At 38.7% G+C, this 17,313-nt stretch overlaps 1 long non-coding RNA gene across 1 annotated transcript in view; it reads left to right on the top strand.

Moving 5' to 3' along the window:
• The window catches only part of LOC131519109 (uncharacterized), a 101,717-nt gene that overhangs the window by 20,086 nt on the left and 64,318 nt on the right, over positions 1-17,313 (top strand). Inside the window, exon 2 of the long non-coding RNA XR_009265469.1 lies at positions 13,583-13,659. This is a non-coding gene — a long non-coding RNA (uncharacterized LOC131519109). The remainder of the gene's footprint in view (positions 1-13,582; positions 13,660-17,313) is intronic.

A 17,313-nucleotide genomic window follows, 5' to 3' on the forward strand; every position in this document is an offset into this window, starting at 1 on the left:
AATTTAATATTTATTTGTTTCCACCTCTTTGTTTCCTTTTCTTTCTTCTCTTTGTCAGACCCTTTGTGTAGTTTCCATGTCATCATTCTTTTCCAGTTATAAAAGAATTTTGTCCTTTTTACCCCTGAGTTATGTCAATTCTTTTTTTTACCTTTGCTGGCTTTCTGGCCATCACTTCTTACTGTCCGACTGTATTATCCTAGAACTCTTATATTTCTGCTTTGTGATCTTCCTTCATAGCTGCAAATAATCTGTTATTTTCAAAACTTTTATTTATTGAAATATTGGGTTGAAGTTGTTATCTGCTATACTGTAAAATAATTTTAGTGAGTGTTCCTTTCTGTTGGAAAGTTTCTCACATTATTTTTTCTAACATCATTTTAATTTTTTGTGCATATCTTTACCCTTTTGTTTTTTGGGTTCTCATATAAATGAGAACAATATGTTCCTAGATGTGAGTATGAGGTAGTGTAGAGTGAATAGGAATAGCTTCCCTGATTCACAACTCAAACCAGAATAGTATAGGCATTGATATGGTGTGGAAACCAACCAATTTAAAATAGACATCTCAGCCAACGATTATAGGCTTAGAGAAAAAAAAAAAATTCAGGAATCAATTTCTGTTGGAAATCAGCCCTGGGCTCAAAGATCTTTTGTTATACTGTGGTACTTCTATGTAGGACCTTCCTTTGCCTCTTAGAACCTAACTTGGCTCTGGAGAACTTCCTCATCCAGTCCTGTGTCTCCTCCGCGTATTCTACTGGCTGTTGCTACTACCCAGGGGCACATGTCTTATTTCCCAACGTGATCCACTTACTTTCAGAAAATTGATTTTTCCTGACATTCTCTAAATATATTCTCTGCATTTGTCTGGGCAAATTTTTAAGTCTTCCTTCTACCCTCACTCGCTCATGGCCAACTGTCTTTCAGTACTGTTCCTGGCACTTTTGCCCACCATTTGGGACCCACCCCTTTTGGAGAGTAGATACTTATTTTGCTTTTGGTTTCTGTGATGGGCCTCTGCAGTCAGCACTCGCAGCATGGCTCCTCGGGGGGCCTTCCTGCCAGGTTCTGCTGGTGTCAGTTGCTTTTGGCAGCATGTACACATAGTTTGAAGTTTGTGGGTTTTCTTTGTCTCCTATTTTAAGTGAAAATGGAGTTTGTGATTTTTTTTTTTTTGGTTCTTTTCTTTTCATTATCTTGTTGCTCTATTTCTAGCAGAAGCAGACAGATTCAGAATTAAGCAGCCATCATGCTCTTCCAGAAATCATTCATATAATTATTTTGTCATAGTGAAGTATGTTCTCACTTAGGTCAGGTAAATAAAGAATGGACTTTTCTTGTGGGTATATGAGACTCTCTAAAAGATGGATCCCTGAGCAAAATATATTCCCCACCGGTGAGTTTTCAAGATGTGCTCCGGACCTAACGGAGAGAGGGCAACTCGATAAGCTTGTTAGATAAGCAAATCTATGCATTCAGTCTGTCACTCTGAGAAATGAAACTGGGTAGAGGAAAAAGAATCAGATTTACATGTTACAAAATGCTGTTCTTTATTTTAATCGACAGAATTGGATTAGACTCCAGCATCAGCATGCATTTCCCATTGTTTTCTTTTTATATTAACTACAGGAGACTCATTAGAATTTCATGGATGTAATTGTTTCTGGGTTACATCCTCAATTAATGACTATAATTGAAAGATCGGATAGGACTGGCATGACGTGACTGTAATTTAAGTGTAAGACGTCTGGGCCTCTATTTACAATGCATTTGTTATTTTTTCTTCTACTGTGGAGGAGTATTTACGAGAGGCAGAAATAAATGCATTTCCAACAGCAATGTCTCAATCAAAACAATGTGCATATTGTATGCTGGGTGTTGTTTTTCTGGGCTGTTCTGTGATTGCGCAGCCCTCAGCAGGATACATGTACATAAAAAGAGCTTGTGTTCAGATCTTCTGGGAGGATTTGGGGGAGGAGAACATGCCTCAACAAAGGGGAGGTGGACCAGAAGGCTATCTCTGTCCTCTCAATGGGATGTGTTATAACAACTGTTCAGAACCCAGCACCTCAGCCTGCATATGCCAAGGATTCCCTAATTAGTTTTAGCTTATGTCATGGGGAAAGAAAAGAACCCACTACCCCCATCTCCTAATTATGACTCTTCTTCCCTCTTCTTATATTTTCTCTAAAAGTAGATATTAACCTTATTAACTTTTTGAGCAGTACATCACTGATTATCTACACACAGGCTTTGAGAGCAGCTGCAAGGGGCAGCTGAACAATTATCTGGGGTTAGCCAGATTTGCTCCAGACTCTGGGATCAGAGAAGCCTGTAGACTGGAGCTCTTGAGTTCAGAGATGTCTGCTATTTCTCCATCCAAGGTCAGATGTGGACTGTGTAGCTTATTATGTCTCTTTTTCAGTAGTAATGACCTTTCTTTCTCTTGTGGGTCTATTGATCTGGAAGGATGGCAAAGACAGGAGCAGGATGGATGGTGTGATAGACGAGCTTGAGAAGCCAAGATGTGTGGCTGGACTAACCCAGCACAGAAAGAAAAAGAAAAGTGATACAATTCACAGGCAGGAATAGAGTTAGGAGTCAGAGCCAGTGGGAAGGGAGGGGCTGCTGGTTCAGAGGTGACTTCATAATAATGACTTGACAACCTGGTACCTCTTTTTGTAGTTTTCATGCTGAGACTGTGAACCGAGAAGTATTTCTTAATATATTGCCTCTGCTTCAGAAACACGAGGGTGCTTGCTAGAATGCAGATTATCAGACCTTATCCAGACCTGTAGGAATCACAATTTCTGGGCATGGTCCCAGGAAGCTGCACTTATTCTGATAGACACTGGCGTTTGAGAATGACTAGGGAGGAGGGATGGAAAGTAGAAGAAATGGAATAGTAGTGACCAGCCAAGGAAGGAAGCTAGGAGAGAGTAGACTGAAGTCAGGCTCACAGGTAAGGGACTGTGAACCAGAGTAACAAAGTATCTTTCTGTAAGTTACGCATCTAATAAGTGACAGAGCCATTATATGTATACTTCTAAGTCTAAGCCTCTTTGTACAAAGCTTAAGTCAATAGAGATAGGAAAGTGCTAGAATTTGAATGGTAGGTTACAGGAAGAAAGCAACGTGGCTTGGGATCCAGGCTTTGAATTTGTTACATATTGAGATATGAACATTTTTCAAGAATATGATATGGAAGGGAAAATAGTGTTCCATTTTCTTTAACCTTATATTCTAAACTCATTATATTTGCCTCCTTCATGAATATTTTTGTACATGGCTGCATATAAACTATAAAATTATACCTGCAACTTTTTTGGTTGAATTGATATATATATTTTAAATTTAGCATGGTTCTAACTCATAATTTTGATATATTGATTAAAACACGCTAGCACACCTTAGCTACTACTCAACTAATAATTTCTTAAGAAATCCATCTGTATGCTACTTAAAATCATCTTGCCAGTGGTACTGTATATACTGAACTTTTGATATAGTGCTTTCATCAATTTTCTCTTCTTCTCAAGACTGATGCCTCTTTACATTGACTCTCTTGTGCCCCATTGTCCAGGACCTATTTCCATGATCTCAAACCATCATTTTACTGTATTGGCTTGTTCAGCATTGCTTTCAGGTTAAGTTTATTTCTTTTGAGAGAGAGAGAGAGAGAACATTTGAGCAGGGGAGGGGCAGAGAGACAGGTGAGAGATAGAGAATCTCAAGCAGGCTCCACACGGTCAGCATGGAGCCCAGTGTGGGGCTCAGACTCCAGAGCCTTGAGATCATGACCTGAGCCAAAACCAAGAGTCAGACGCTTGACCGACTGAGTCACCTAGGCGCCCCCTGCGTTGCTTTCATAGTGGTGCAGGCTGGCTTACCTTCTCTCTTTGGTATCTCCCCTTGTCCTTTTCTTCTGAATTTTGCTCCCGAGCTTCCCCTCCAACCTTCATTTCTTTTTCTTTCTTTTCTTTCAGTGCAGAGCCTGATGGGGCTTGATCTCACAACCGTAAGGTCATGACCTGAGCCAAAATCAAGAGTCTGATGCTTAACCAACTGAGCCACCCAGGTGCCCCTTCCAACACTAGTTCCTAACTGAATTTTGCTCATGGACTTTGGATATCTTGTCTTTAGTGGTCCCAACAAGCTCCCCTCTCTCTTCACCTACCAAATGTGACTACTTTATGAATGATAATGTCCCTTATTGACATGGTGTTAGTAAAATGTTTGATTGATGAATCAATTCATAAATGGTTTCAGACCACCAAATAAAATTTTAAGTGGCTTTTAAGTATCCAAATGACAGGTATTAAGAAATGAACACATAAATATGATGCTTATTTATTTTATGGAGAAGATAAAACCGTGAAGTGTTAGAGGGAGAGAGACAAGAAGGTTCTTACTCTCTCTGACAATGGATAGGGATGATCTCCCTGAGAGAGGGTGACTTGAATAATGAGAAGGAGCCAACAGTCAGATGGTCTCATTTCAACGTATGTATATAAGGGAGAAGTATAAAAATGACTCTGGGATGGGGTTGAACTTGAAGCCCTGGGGGGATAGAAATAAAGCTCATAAAGAGGATAGTAGTAGCAGAAGAGATTAGAGAGGTAGGCAAGAGGAAGAGTCTGCTGGCTCTTATAGATTGCAGCAAGGAGTATGAAGCATATCCTAAATGCAGTGGAAGCCACCGGAGGTGGTTCCAAAGGCAGGACCCTGATCTAGTCTCCCCATCCAGGTTCTGGGAGAAAAAACTGTCTCTCCCCTTACTTGATGGGCACTCATTTGCCTTTTTGTGTCTACCAGTTTTCCTAGCTCATCTTGCTCCTTTTTGACTCTAGCTTCCTACTATAAAGAAAATACAGTTAATTTTAATTCCATGTTTCTCAAACTTATTTGACCACAAACTTTTCCATGAAATTTAGCGTGCCTCCCCAACCTTCTTTGGGGAGGCATTCTAGACATATAAGCTACCTGGGTCTTTTTAACAATTGTAAAATAGATATAGTCATTTTCTGTTGATTAGCTTTTGTATTAGGCTTTTCCAGAGAAACAGAACATCTGTCTATCTATCTATCTATCTATCAATCATCTGTCTATCAAAAGAGATCTTTTTTAAGGAATTGGCTCAGGCTATTATGGAAGCTCACAAGTCTGAAATCTGTAGGCTGGTCTGTGAGGCTGGAGACCTACAGAGTAGTCAGTGCTGCAGTTCAAGTCCAAAAGTCATCTGCCGCAAAATTCCCTTTTGCTCTGGGGAAGTCAGTCATTTGCTCCATTCAGATCTTCAACTGATTGTCCCATGGGCCCACATTAGGAACCGCAGTGTACTTTACTCGAAGTCCACTGGTTTAGGGGCTCCTGGGTGGCTCAGTCAGTTAAGCAACTGACTCTTAATTTCAGCCCAGGTCATGATCTCACAGTTCATGAATTTGAGACCCTACATGGGATTCTCTTTCTCTCTCTCACTGTTTCCTCTCTGCTTTTGCTCTCCCTCTCTCTCTCAAAATAAATAAAGAAACTTAAAAAAAATTTTTTTAAGGTCCACTGGTTTAAATGTTAATCTCATCCAAAACATCCTTATAGAAACGTCCAGATTAGCATTTGACTACATATCAGGGTACCGTGGACCAGCCAAGCTGACATATAAAATTAACTATCATATTTTTCTTATAAGACAAAGGAAGAAAAGCAGTTTCTCCATTTTAAGAAATAGTTCTGTATTTCATCACAGATGGATTTGGACGTATGCACTTTTGTGCTGCCAGTAAATCAGTAACCATGGAATTAACAATCTCCTTCCAATAATGGTCATGTTTATCAAATGCCTTCCTGAAATAAGTGTTAAAAATGTAGTAATCAGACTGTAAGAGTTAAGTGAAGAAGAATAGGTCAAGGGTAAGAACACAGACTAGGTTAGGATAAAAATAAGGCAAGAAAAACATTGATAAGTTTTCCTGATGAAATTCCCTAGTAAAAGAGAGTAGAGACAGCTAAGAGTAACCTAAGCTTTGTTGCTGCAGGATGGGATGATTTTTTTTTTTAAGAGAGAAGCTTTAATTGATCAGCACTTCATGCAAATGAATAATGTAGGTGAACCTTATCAGCATGCTGGAAGCTTACAATTATTCAAATTACACAAAGCCATCAAATATGTGGAAATCAAAACAACAGAAAGAGCCATTAATTCCTGTTCTGTCCCCCAGCATTCTAGGGTTTTACCCATATTCGTGATGGAAAGACACTTCAACCTTGAAATTAAACAGAGAACACGGTGTGGTAATTTAGTCACACATTCACCATTTAATTGTTTTAAAGGTGATCCAGGCAGATGTACAACAGTGAAGTATGCACATTTTTAGTGTGCAGTCCAATTCTATTCGTGTCTTGCATGATGGATTTGGAATTTCAGATCATTCTAGTTAATAGAAAATGTGTTAATTAAGATTGGTTTAGTAGTGGTGTTTTTGGGGGATTAAAAAAATGTTTCCTTCGAGCACCACGTTTCCATTCTGAGAAGCCAGAGTGCTTGGAAAGTGAATATATTGGATATGAAATGTCTCCTGAACAAATCATCCTTCACAAACTGGAATTCTGTATTTTCTGAGTTAGAAGCCATCTATCAGTCCTCAAAGGACTGTTTCCCTTCCTCACTCCCAGACCTCCCCTGTCGCTGATGCACCTGCGACACCAGTAGCTTAGGGCAGTGGCTGACAGCGAGAGTCCTGGACCATCACTGGGTAGAGAGGCCCTGTAGAATGTGGGCTCTTTGTGGAGATGGAAGGGAAAGTCACACCAAAGGGTCCATCCACTTGTTCTCACTGAGCCAAATACCAATTGCAATGTGGCCAAAAGGACCACCTCCTATGTGCCTTAAAAATGCTTCACTTAAAGATGTCAGGAAATAGCCTAGTGGTAAATAATGTCTCACACACAAAGAGTATGAGGCTAAGGAGATCTGATGGTCTGGAAAATCCCCTGCCACTAGCAAGCTGTATGATCTAGGAGAAGTTATCAAATTTTCTGTGCCTACATTCTTTCATCTGTGAAATGGACACAACTATAATGTATTGAGGTTTTATTATGTACTATGCACTTTTCATACTTAATCTCTCTCAATGTTCGCAACAACATTATGAAGTAGACAGCATTAGACACCCTCTCATTCTTTTGCTGAAGGGATAAGCTGATGCTTAGAGATATTGAGTACTGCCCAGCATCACACAAGCATGGCAGCAGGATTTGAAGGCAAGTTTTCCACAATCCTTGACTTTAATTACAGAGCCGATTTCGTGTATGCTAGTTAGTGCCTACTTCATTGGGTTGATCCTTGGAAAAATTTATGTAATACATGTAAAACACATAGTACAAATATCTGAAAGTAAATGTTAGCTTTAGCACCTGGATATAGCAAGAGCAACAACAAAGTCTTTGTAGGTAATTTATTCATTAGTCTCCTTCCAATATTCCCCTCACCCCTCTTCAGTGCTAATGAATCCATTTAACAGGTATCTCTCCACGTGATTGAAACCTTTTCATTGTTCGCTAATTATTTTGTGAATGTATATGTTGTCTCTACAGTTCGAGTTGTTTTATGCAGGGAGAACCAAGGACCAACAGGTTTTTGCTTAGAAAATCAGCATGGATTCTTAGTTCTTCCACTGGACTTTAAGGGGGGGAAAAAAACAACAACTCAGAAGTTCAGCTTTCTCATTTCTGAAAAGGGAATAATGACACTTATTCTTCACCTCTGTCAGCACTAGAACAAAATTCAAATGAAAGCAGGCCTATGAAAGGCTTTATAAACATCAATGTGACATAGAAATGTAAAGGTAGTATTAGCAAGGGTTATGACATCTTCTGCTTTCTTTCCATTCATCCATTTTTATGTGTCTATCAACATAAAAAGCAATAATTTTTGACTTGCAAATTTTACCTTTAGCCTCAACTGTTGAATGACACAATGAAAGGAGGATGCATTCACATTTTGTTTTTATGTGAATAAATTATGGGCAACTGTTTTTCCCTTTTATTCCCTCCCCCACCCCATGGCAAATGGCTCATCTTATTCATATTTAGACCAATGTTTCAAATTTCTTTCTGGAAAGTATTTAGGCTCTAAAAGTCCATGTGAGCTAATTAATTTCTATGAGGTTGATTGGTTTGCTTCAGATGGTGTTATAAGTTGGGTTCTTCCTGAAGAAGACTGAGATAATGATTTGAGTATAAGAAGGCTACAGCGAGTGCTCTTGAGTTCAACATCTCTGGAGGAAGAGATGGAAATAGGATTGGGCAGAGGGAAAAGGTCACCTTAATCTGACTCAGGAAAGTTCTTGGCTGATCCCATGGGGAGCTCAATTCTGATCCTTCGGAATTGTCCTGACTTGGGGAGAAGAGAATGCATCTTACTACCCCGACAACAGCCAATTTCAGATCTACACTGCCCCAGGAGGAGGGCATGGCTTTAGGTGAGTTAGCTCTTAAGACAAGAGCAAGTTCCAGAATGGACTGATAACCAGATGCACTGGCAGCCAATGAGGAATCGTGCCCACAGTTCTGAAAGGGGCTCCGGGCAGTGTGCCACAGTATCCACCACACGTGGCAATGCATCTGCTTTACCAGATCTGTATATGAATCTCATCTACATCCTCCTGGGGAGCAATCCTACAAACTCAGGCAAGTCGTTACCTCATGAGTATTTCTTTCTTTCTTTTTTTTTTTTTTTTTAATTTTTTTAAATCTTTACTTATCTTGGAGAGAGACAGAGCGTGAGCAGGCGAGGAACAAAGAGAGAAGGAGACACAGAATCTGAAGCAGGCTCCAGGCTCTGAGCTGTCAGTGCAGAGCCCGACGCAGGGCTCAAACCCACAAACTGTGAGATCATGACCTGAGCTGAAGTCAGAGGCTCAACCTACTGAGCCACCCAGGCGCCCCCCTCATGAGTATTTCTGTCTACGTTTAGAAAGAAATAACTCAGGGGCGCCTGGGTGGTGCAGTCGGTTAAGCGTCCGACTTCAGCCAGGTCACGATCTCGCGGTCCGTGAGTTCGAGCCCCGCGTCAGGCTCTGGGCTGATGGCTCGGAGCCTGGAGCCTGTTTCCGATTCTGTGTCTCCCTCTCTCTCTCTGCCCCTCCCCCGTTCATGCTCTGTCTCTCTCTGTCCCAAAAATAAATAAAAAACGTTGAAAAAAAAAAAATGTTAAAGAAAGAAATAACTCATTGTGTTGAACCTTCTATTAGGCTGAAATCTGACTCCAGATTCCTTAATCTTCAAAGAAATGATTCTGAGGGAATGCTGCTGAAGAGCTCAACCTGGCATTGGAACAGAGAGAACAGTACAATACTTGGGACTCAAGTAATCTTTGCTGGAGGAATAAATTGCTGAGTGATGAGCAGAATTTATGTAGCTCACGGCTATAGCACCAGTCTTTACGCACTGTTACAGTTTCCAGCCCCTGAGGAAGAATAAGGGCTAATATTTTTTGAATATTCACTATATACTAGACACTGTTTTGAGGGAATTGCACATGTTACTCTATTAGTATCATAACACTATAGGAGGGCATTATAAACCACATTTTATAAACGAGAAAACAGGCTCAGGGAGGTTAAAATGTACACCTGTAGTTACATGTCTAGTAAATAATGAAAACTGGAACATTTTCTTACATTTCATAATGGAATGATAGTAAATTTGCACCTCACATTTTAATTCTTACTCATCTTCTCAACCTTTCCTTTTTCTTTTTGCCATGCATATTAATTTCCTATGGCTGCCCTAACAAAGTATCACAGCCTGCATGGCTTAAAACAACAGAAGTCTATTCTCTCATTCTTCTGGAGGCCAGGAGTGAAAATTCAAGGTGGTGGCAAGATCGGTTCCTTCTGGAGATCTCTGAGGAAGAGTCTGTTCCATGCCTTTTTCTTAGCTACTCGTGTTACCAGCAATCCTTGGCTTGCACATACACCACTCCAATCTCTGCCTCTATTTTCACATGGTATTGTTCCTTTTGTTCATGTCTGTCTCTGTATCTCTTCTGTTTTTATAAGGACACAAGGGTTAGGGGGCCAACTTAATAGAGAATGACCTCAAATGAACTTGATTACATCAGCAAAGACATTGTTTCCAAGTAAGATCACATTCACAGGTTTTAGGAATTCAACATATCCTTTTGGGGGGCATGATTCAACCCTTAGCACCACCATAATTGTCAAGCAGATTTTTCTCAGAGAAAACACTAATTCAATCAATGAATATTTCTTATGTATCTAAAATGTATATGGTGTGTTGCTAGACAGTGGAGGAAGAGTGGTTTAGAAGACAAACTCCCTACCACTCACTGAAAATACTTATTAATCACTGACTGTTTATCAGGCACAGGTCTAAGAACTGAGAATATAGTAATGAATGGGATAAAATCTCTGTTCTCGAGTTTATCTTCAAGTGGGATAGACAATAAATACATTAACTGCTATGATAGTTTCTTTTAAAATTTTTTTTAAATGTTGATTTATTTTTGAGAGACAGAGAGAGCACACACAAGTGGGGGAGGAGCAGAGAGAGAGAGGCAGACCCAAATTCTCAAGCAGGCTCCAGGCTCTGAGCTGTCAGCGCAGAGCCTGACACGGGTCTCAAACCCATGAACCGTGAGATCGTGACCTGAGCCGAAGTCAGACGCTTAATGAACTGAGCCACCCAGGTACCTCTGGATGTGAAAGTTTCTGATACTAAAATGTGCTATGAAACAGACAAAGTAGGGAAATATGAGATTGAGTGACTGGGGCAAGGTGGACACCTTTATCTAAAGAGTCATGGAAGATCTTGCTGGGAGGGTGAAATTTGAGTTGAGACCCAAGTGACTAGAAGCAGGTAGCCATGCAGAGACCTGGGAGCAGAGCATCCAAGCAGAAAGGCATCCAAAGGCAAAGACCCTGGTCAGGGATAAATGTAGAATGTTCAAGAAATAGAATGGAAGATATTCTCCCTAAAGTGTACGACCTAAGGGAAAATAGAAAGGAATAAGTGGGTAAATGGGTTGGCTTTTATCATCCTTTCCACTGGAAGTTATTTGAAGGGGTTATTAAGGACAATGATTTGAATATAAGTTTTAGAAACATCCCCCTGGCCACACTCAGTAGGGTAGACTGTAGTGGGATAAGAGCAGAATCAGGAAGACCACTTTGGTGACTATTGTATATGAATCCAGACAAAAGATGATGAGACCCTGTGGTAAGATTGTAGTATCGAAATTGGTGAGAGGGAGTTGGGACAGAGATGTATATTTAGTAGTAGAGAGGATGGAACCTTGTCATCAATTGGATGTAGGGTTTGAATAAAAAAGAACTTGACAAAGACACCTCTCCATCAAAGAGCTTAAGCATAATGGGAGGTGGCCCAGAAATGGGCAATTTTAATTTATTGTGATATGTGCTACAATGGGAATAAACCCAGAGGGAATTCCCAGAACCATTTAGGAAAACTTGAGAGAGGCTAGAGTTCCCTCAAGAATAAAGGGAAGCCTGGATCTTTAGCCAACCAAAGTTCTCTCAAAATGTATAACCGGCTCTCCCAGAGATGGAACTTGCATGGCTTCATAAGACCCTAAATCACATTTTCCTATAAAGTATCATCTGTATCAGTATAGAACAAAACTATCAGAAGCATAGCCTTTATAATTACAATTGCTCTGTATTAATCACATTAAGGAAGAAGCATACTATTTCCAAACCAGGCACAAAACTTCCTATAATATCTAAGTGGATTGTAACTTTATGCATGCACTGTCTCACGTTTGCCTCATTTTATTTTTCTAATATTAGAAGTTTAGGTTGACCTTGATCTAGGGTTTTGGCTTATCTTGCTGTTTATCAAGGCTTCTGACCACTCATTCGTGCATTGTTCCTCCTGAGGGTCTTCCCTTCTATAATATCTTCCCCAGCACTGACCGTCCCACTGATATACTATTGGAGCTCTCTCTATTTCACTCCATCTGCATGGTAAATTATTCCAACATACATTTTGTTAGTCTCTGATTTAGGGGGTGGTTTCTGCAATATATCTGCATGAAAATATGTTAAGTCTTCAAACAAGCCATGACCTCTTGGAACGCTGCCTGAAATACAAATTTTATAACCATTTGGGAGAGTGAGTTAACTTTACCATTCATCTGCCTAGTCATAGATTAGGGAGCAAGACATAAAATCAATGTTTTCATAATCAAGTGTGCTTTTCTATAAACATAAAACTTCTAAATAAAATATTCAGTATAAATATTGATTAAAGTAAGCTATAAAGGAAAGGTCTAGAAAAAAAGATAAAATGGAGCAAGATTTAAGCAATTACAATTGGAGAGGCACAGATTTTACTTTACTCTCAAACACGTACGTGTCTGTATATGCATATATATATACACATATATGTATGCATTATGTATGTGCATATATATATATATTTATATTTATATAATTCAACTTCTGATATTCTCTCAGAATTAATTTCCACGTCCTGAATTCTCCTCTTTAAATTCATAAATCTTTCAGTGCTGTGCTGGGGGCTAGTGGCATTTGAAAGCTTAATGCATATGTACTTTGGGCAGGCTTTGATATAGATACCTCTTAATTGAGTAAAGAGTAAGTTAGCTTTTTTACTCTCTCAGTTCTTTCATTAAGCCATTCAACTGACTACGCCAGGCGGCCCTGTTTTCATTTGGTAAAGGGAACAAAACCAAATCACTTTGTGTCACTTTCTCTTAAAGTGCATTGAGAAAAGGTAACTATTATGTATCAATTCTCCTTTCCTCAACTTTTCTATACCATGTTTAAACCACTGCCCCTTAATTTTCAAAGATATTGAACTCTGCTGCCATGGATGTTGTAACACATCTGAAGCAAATCATACTGCTACTATTTTAAGTGAAACCAGGGAATGGCTTGTCCCAAAGCAGTAGCTAGTTTTCCCAGTGGAGATAATTATTCCTTTCAGTACAGTTCAGAATAAAAATCAAGATCATCAGTTTAGTGTATAAATAGAAATATACTCTAGATTGCCCTGTCTTGGTGAGTACATGGAGGAAAAAAAAGAGCAAGCAAAGTCAAGTGAAAAGAAATTCTAGGTATCTTTTTAAGAGAATGTGAAAAAAAAAAACACCTGAAAGCCTACTCTGAAACCTTACAGTTTCTAAAAGTGAAAGAAATTTCACAGAAGCATGTATAGAAATTCTTAAAAAATCTGCATACTAAAGATTTACTTCAGTAAAACAGCTGCCGACCTGTAGTATCTTGGACGTGAAGTAAGCAATCAGAATAACAAGACTTCCCTAGAATATCAGATTCCAACATTAGCGCATAATCAAAACCAAATGCAGGCATCAGGTCTCAAGCCCCACACTTTCCCTGAAAAGCAAAAGATGGGAGCTGGAAGGATGACAATATGGTAGCATGGGGAGGTCATCTAAAAAATGATAACTAATTAAGCAACCACACTAAAAATAAATTGTGTTGTCTTGTCGCTGTGTGCTTTCCTGTTAATATGAGCTCCTAGAAATTCTATCATTCCTAATCTCTTTGTGCAGGTGCTGCTGCTTGATGCTTTTTGATAGCAAATGAGAGAAAACCAAGAAAAAACGCTCATTGTGCATTAAGTCATCTGGTAAGTCCTTTGAGAAGAACACCATTTGAGAAATGCTGATTTCCGTACCGCTATCCTCTCTAGCATGCTGTGTATTAACTGGAGAGTAGTACATAAAAGAAAACATCAGTATTCCAAGTATAAGTTTCATATTCATGGCAATAATGAGGATTAACATACTGTTTTTTATATAAATATATGTTTTAGAAAATAGATCTATATATGTATGTATCATTAGTGTAAAATGGCATCATTTAGAAATTTGGGGAAAAAAGAGCAATTTTATCTTAATTAAAACATTTTTCTGAAGGGATTCACTTTCACATAATTCACTTTCACTTTCAGCACTCTGTTCCTGAGTGCTGGGTGACATTATGTTTTAAATTATAATTAGACACAAATGTCATCATTATAACTATTTCATGGGAAAATTTATTGCAGGTTGCATATAGAATCAGTTCCCTCTGTTGTAGTTTTTATTTTTCCTTTGGAATTACTCTGACCTAAAACATTATAAATCACAACTGAGGGGCATAATTAAAGTTGTGCTGTTTTCTGATGTTTGAGGGCATTAACTATCACTGTTTTATTTTTTATTTTTTTGTAATTTGCTCTTATTTTAGTGCTTAGGTAGCTTAGTCTATCCATATGACTAGGCAGCAGTGTGCATCTCCTCATATGTCCTAGAATGCTCATAGAAAAGGTGAGAAGTACCTCATCAGAATGATACTCAGGGATAAAGAGGTATTAGGTAAAATGTGGAGTAATTAAGAAAAAGAGTCATGTCTTCTGCAAGTCATGTGAGTGAAAAAAATAGCTTTTACTTTTTAATGTTATAAAAGAGAATTTTCTTCCTTATATTGGCCTATACCATCCATCAATATATGTGTGCATTCATTGAACTCTATGTGGGGTTTTATTTTCTGATTCAAGAAAATAAAAGCAATTTTGTTGGAATAGAGAGGGACATAAATGGAGGGCCGTAGCATAGCTTTTGTTGCGTAAAACTTTATTATTGTTTTTGATCACTTAGTGTTGGAGAAGCTATTTTGATGAGAGGCTTTGGAAATCTGTGTATATATAGCACATTCTGTTTGGGGACCCAGAAGACAAAAAATAGCAAACAAATAGGAGAAGTCAGTTCTTATCTCCCTATCCTGAAAACCCACCTTGCAGCTTTGACAACATTCAGAGGCAGCCTTCTTGTTGCAAATGTTATTAAGGTAGCAGCAACGAATAGTCTCTTTAAATGATTTGTTAGGCATCACTCTTCAAAAGCAAGATACAGAGCAGAAGTAGAATGTGATGGGCACCACACGTACACTGGAGCTGATAGATTGGCTTGAGTTGTAAACACACTTGTAGCATTCCTTGGGGGATGTCCTAGAAAACATGTGGGGATCGTAAAGAGCCTGGTGGCTCTGCATGCATGAGAGCAGTTATAGGAATATTGGTTTATCAATTTCATTGTAGTTTCATTTGTATTTATCAAGATATGGCCTAATATTTAGGATTACACATTTTAGCCTGTTTTAGTTTTAATCTCAAGGCCCTAGACATAGTCAGAATGAAGCCTAGATCTCAAAATATTGTGTTAGGAAACTTTGTGGTAGCTCTCTGGGTGATGTGCCAATGTAAAGGTTTGTTTCTCACTCAGGGGAAGTCTGCTGCAGATCAGATGTCTTCCATTTTGAGTTATGCCATGTGGAAGCCATGGCTTCCATGTTCACTGGAACAGAGGAAAGAAGGGAAGGATAGAGGATGTACCTCATTCTTGGTACCAAAATCTGTAGTCAGGGTTGTCTAGAGAGAAAGAATTAATAGAATACAGATTGATTTATCTATATGTCTGTCTATCTATCTATCTATCAATCAATTTATTATGAGGAATTGGCTCTCTTGATTATGGAAACAGGCAAGTCCTGGGATCTGCAGGCTGAATTAGCAAGCTGGAGACCAGGGGAGTTAATGGTTTCATTCTAGTCCAAGTACAGGAAAAACAAACAAACAAACAAACAAACAAACAAATAAACTATAATGTCCCAGTTTAAAGACAATCAGGCAGGAAGAATTCTTTCCCTTACTCTGGGGAGGATCAGCCTTTTCCTTCTGTTTAGGCCTTCAACTGATTGGATGAGGCCCACTCACATTAGACAGAACAGTCTACTTTACTTGGTGTAACTTACGAATTTGAATGTTAATATCATCCAAAAGCACATTCACAGAAACACCCACATGTTTGAGCACCTCATGACTTAGTCCCTTTGACACATAAAATTAACATGTCTACCCCTGGTCAACAAGGCACTTATACACATCTCTTTAACTCATATTGAACTTTCAAATAAGGGTAATAACAAGATCATTATTCTACCAAATATGATACAACAATCCTGCTTACAACCAAAGACACATAACCTCTTCCCCAGAAGAGGACGTAAAATCTATGAGTGAGGTTTACTCTTCTCCTTGGTATCCTGTAATTTAAATATGATATAAGGTTAACAATACTTAAACTCTATGATATAAAATCAATACATCTTATGTTAGATGATAAGGGAATAAGAGGGGAAAGAAAATAGATACTTGCTTAAAATTATATACTTCTGCCACACACACACACACACACACACACACACACCCATACCCATGCCCCCCCCCAAACATATTCATAACAAAATAAATAGGAAATATTCTTGACAATTTCAGTTCTTGTTTCTGTAACTGGTTACATGGTTGTAGCTTGTAATTGTAACTATCTTCTACTTCTCATTCTATATTCTCTTTGGCTTCAGGAAGCACCAGCAGGCTGAGCCTGGTGCATTCTTTACCTGGGGTGGTTAACCAAACCCTCATTCCTAGAGGGTCTGGTGGGGGTGTTGGGGAATATAGACAAGTACTTGGGATATTTGGTGAGCCCTAAATATTTCCAATATGATATTTGAACTTCAAAAAGTAAAAGGTATGTAGGTAGTTTATGAAAATCAATTGTACCAAAGCTAGAAAACCAGACACTTTTATTTTTGGACCACGTGAGGCAGTTTTTATTTGGGGAGTGATCCTATGTTCTTTGCCTAAATGAAGAAAAGCCTGTTTTTATGTCTCAGTTCTAGACAACTCCTATTGATTTTTGCCCTTCATACTGATGACCTATCTGCACAGGCTATTTCCTTAGGGATTCTCAGGCATTTTCACAATAGAGTCTATATTAATTAACTACAAAGTGATCCAAGCAATTAATTAAGCAGGCTGAAAGTTCATAATAGACTCTGGCGTCATGTACTGATTTTTGAGGTGTAGACAAGACTCTTTACCAAATATTCCTTTTTTTATAAAAGTACCTTTTGGGAATACACAAGCAAAAAATCATGTTATGTGGACTTATTCTATTGTTTACCCCCCAAAGTATGGTGCTGCTATACTATCTTCTGATTCAAATTATAGGAAACAAGTATATTTCTATATGTAAAAACTTCCTTCATGAGCTTTGTGCTTACCCAAAACTAAGGCAAACACTAGGTGTGCTTGAATATTTCTTCCTTATCTTTCTCTCAAATCAAACATATCATCATCATCATCATCATCATCATCATCATCATCATCATTTCCTCAAAAAGCTACATGTCAGAGAGAATGGGTAGAAACCCCAGAAGAAATGAAGAAAGGAAGAACAAT

The sequence above is a fragment of the Neofelis nebulosa genome, chromosome 8, assembly GCF_028018385.1.
Source record: "Neofelis nebulosa isolate mNeoNeb1 chromosome 8, mNeoNeb1.pri, whole genome shotgun sequence".
In the NCBI taxonomy this organism is placed as follows: Eukaryota; Metazoa; Chordata; class Mammalia; order Carnivora; family Felidae; genus Neofelis; species Neofelis nebulosa.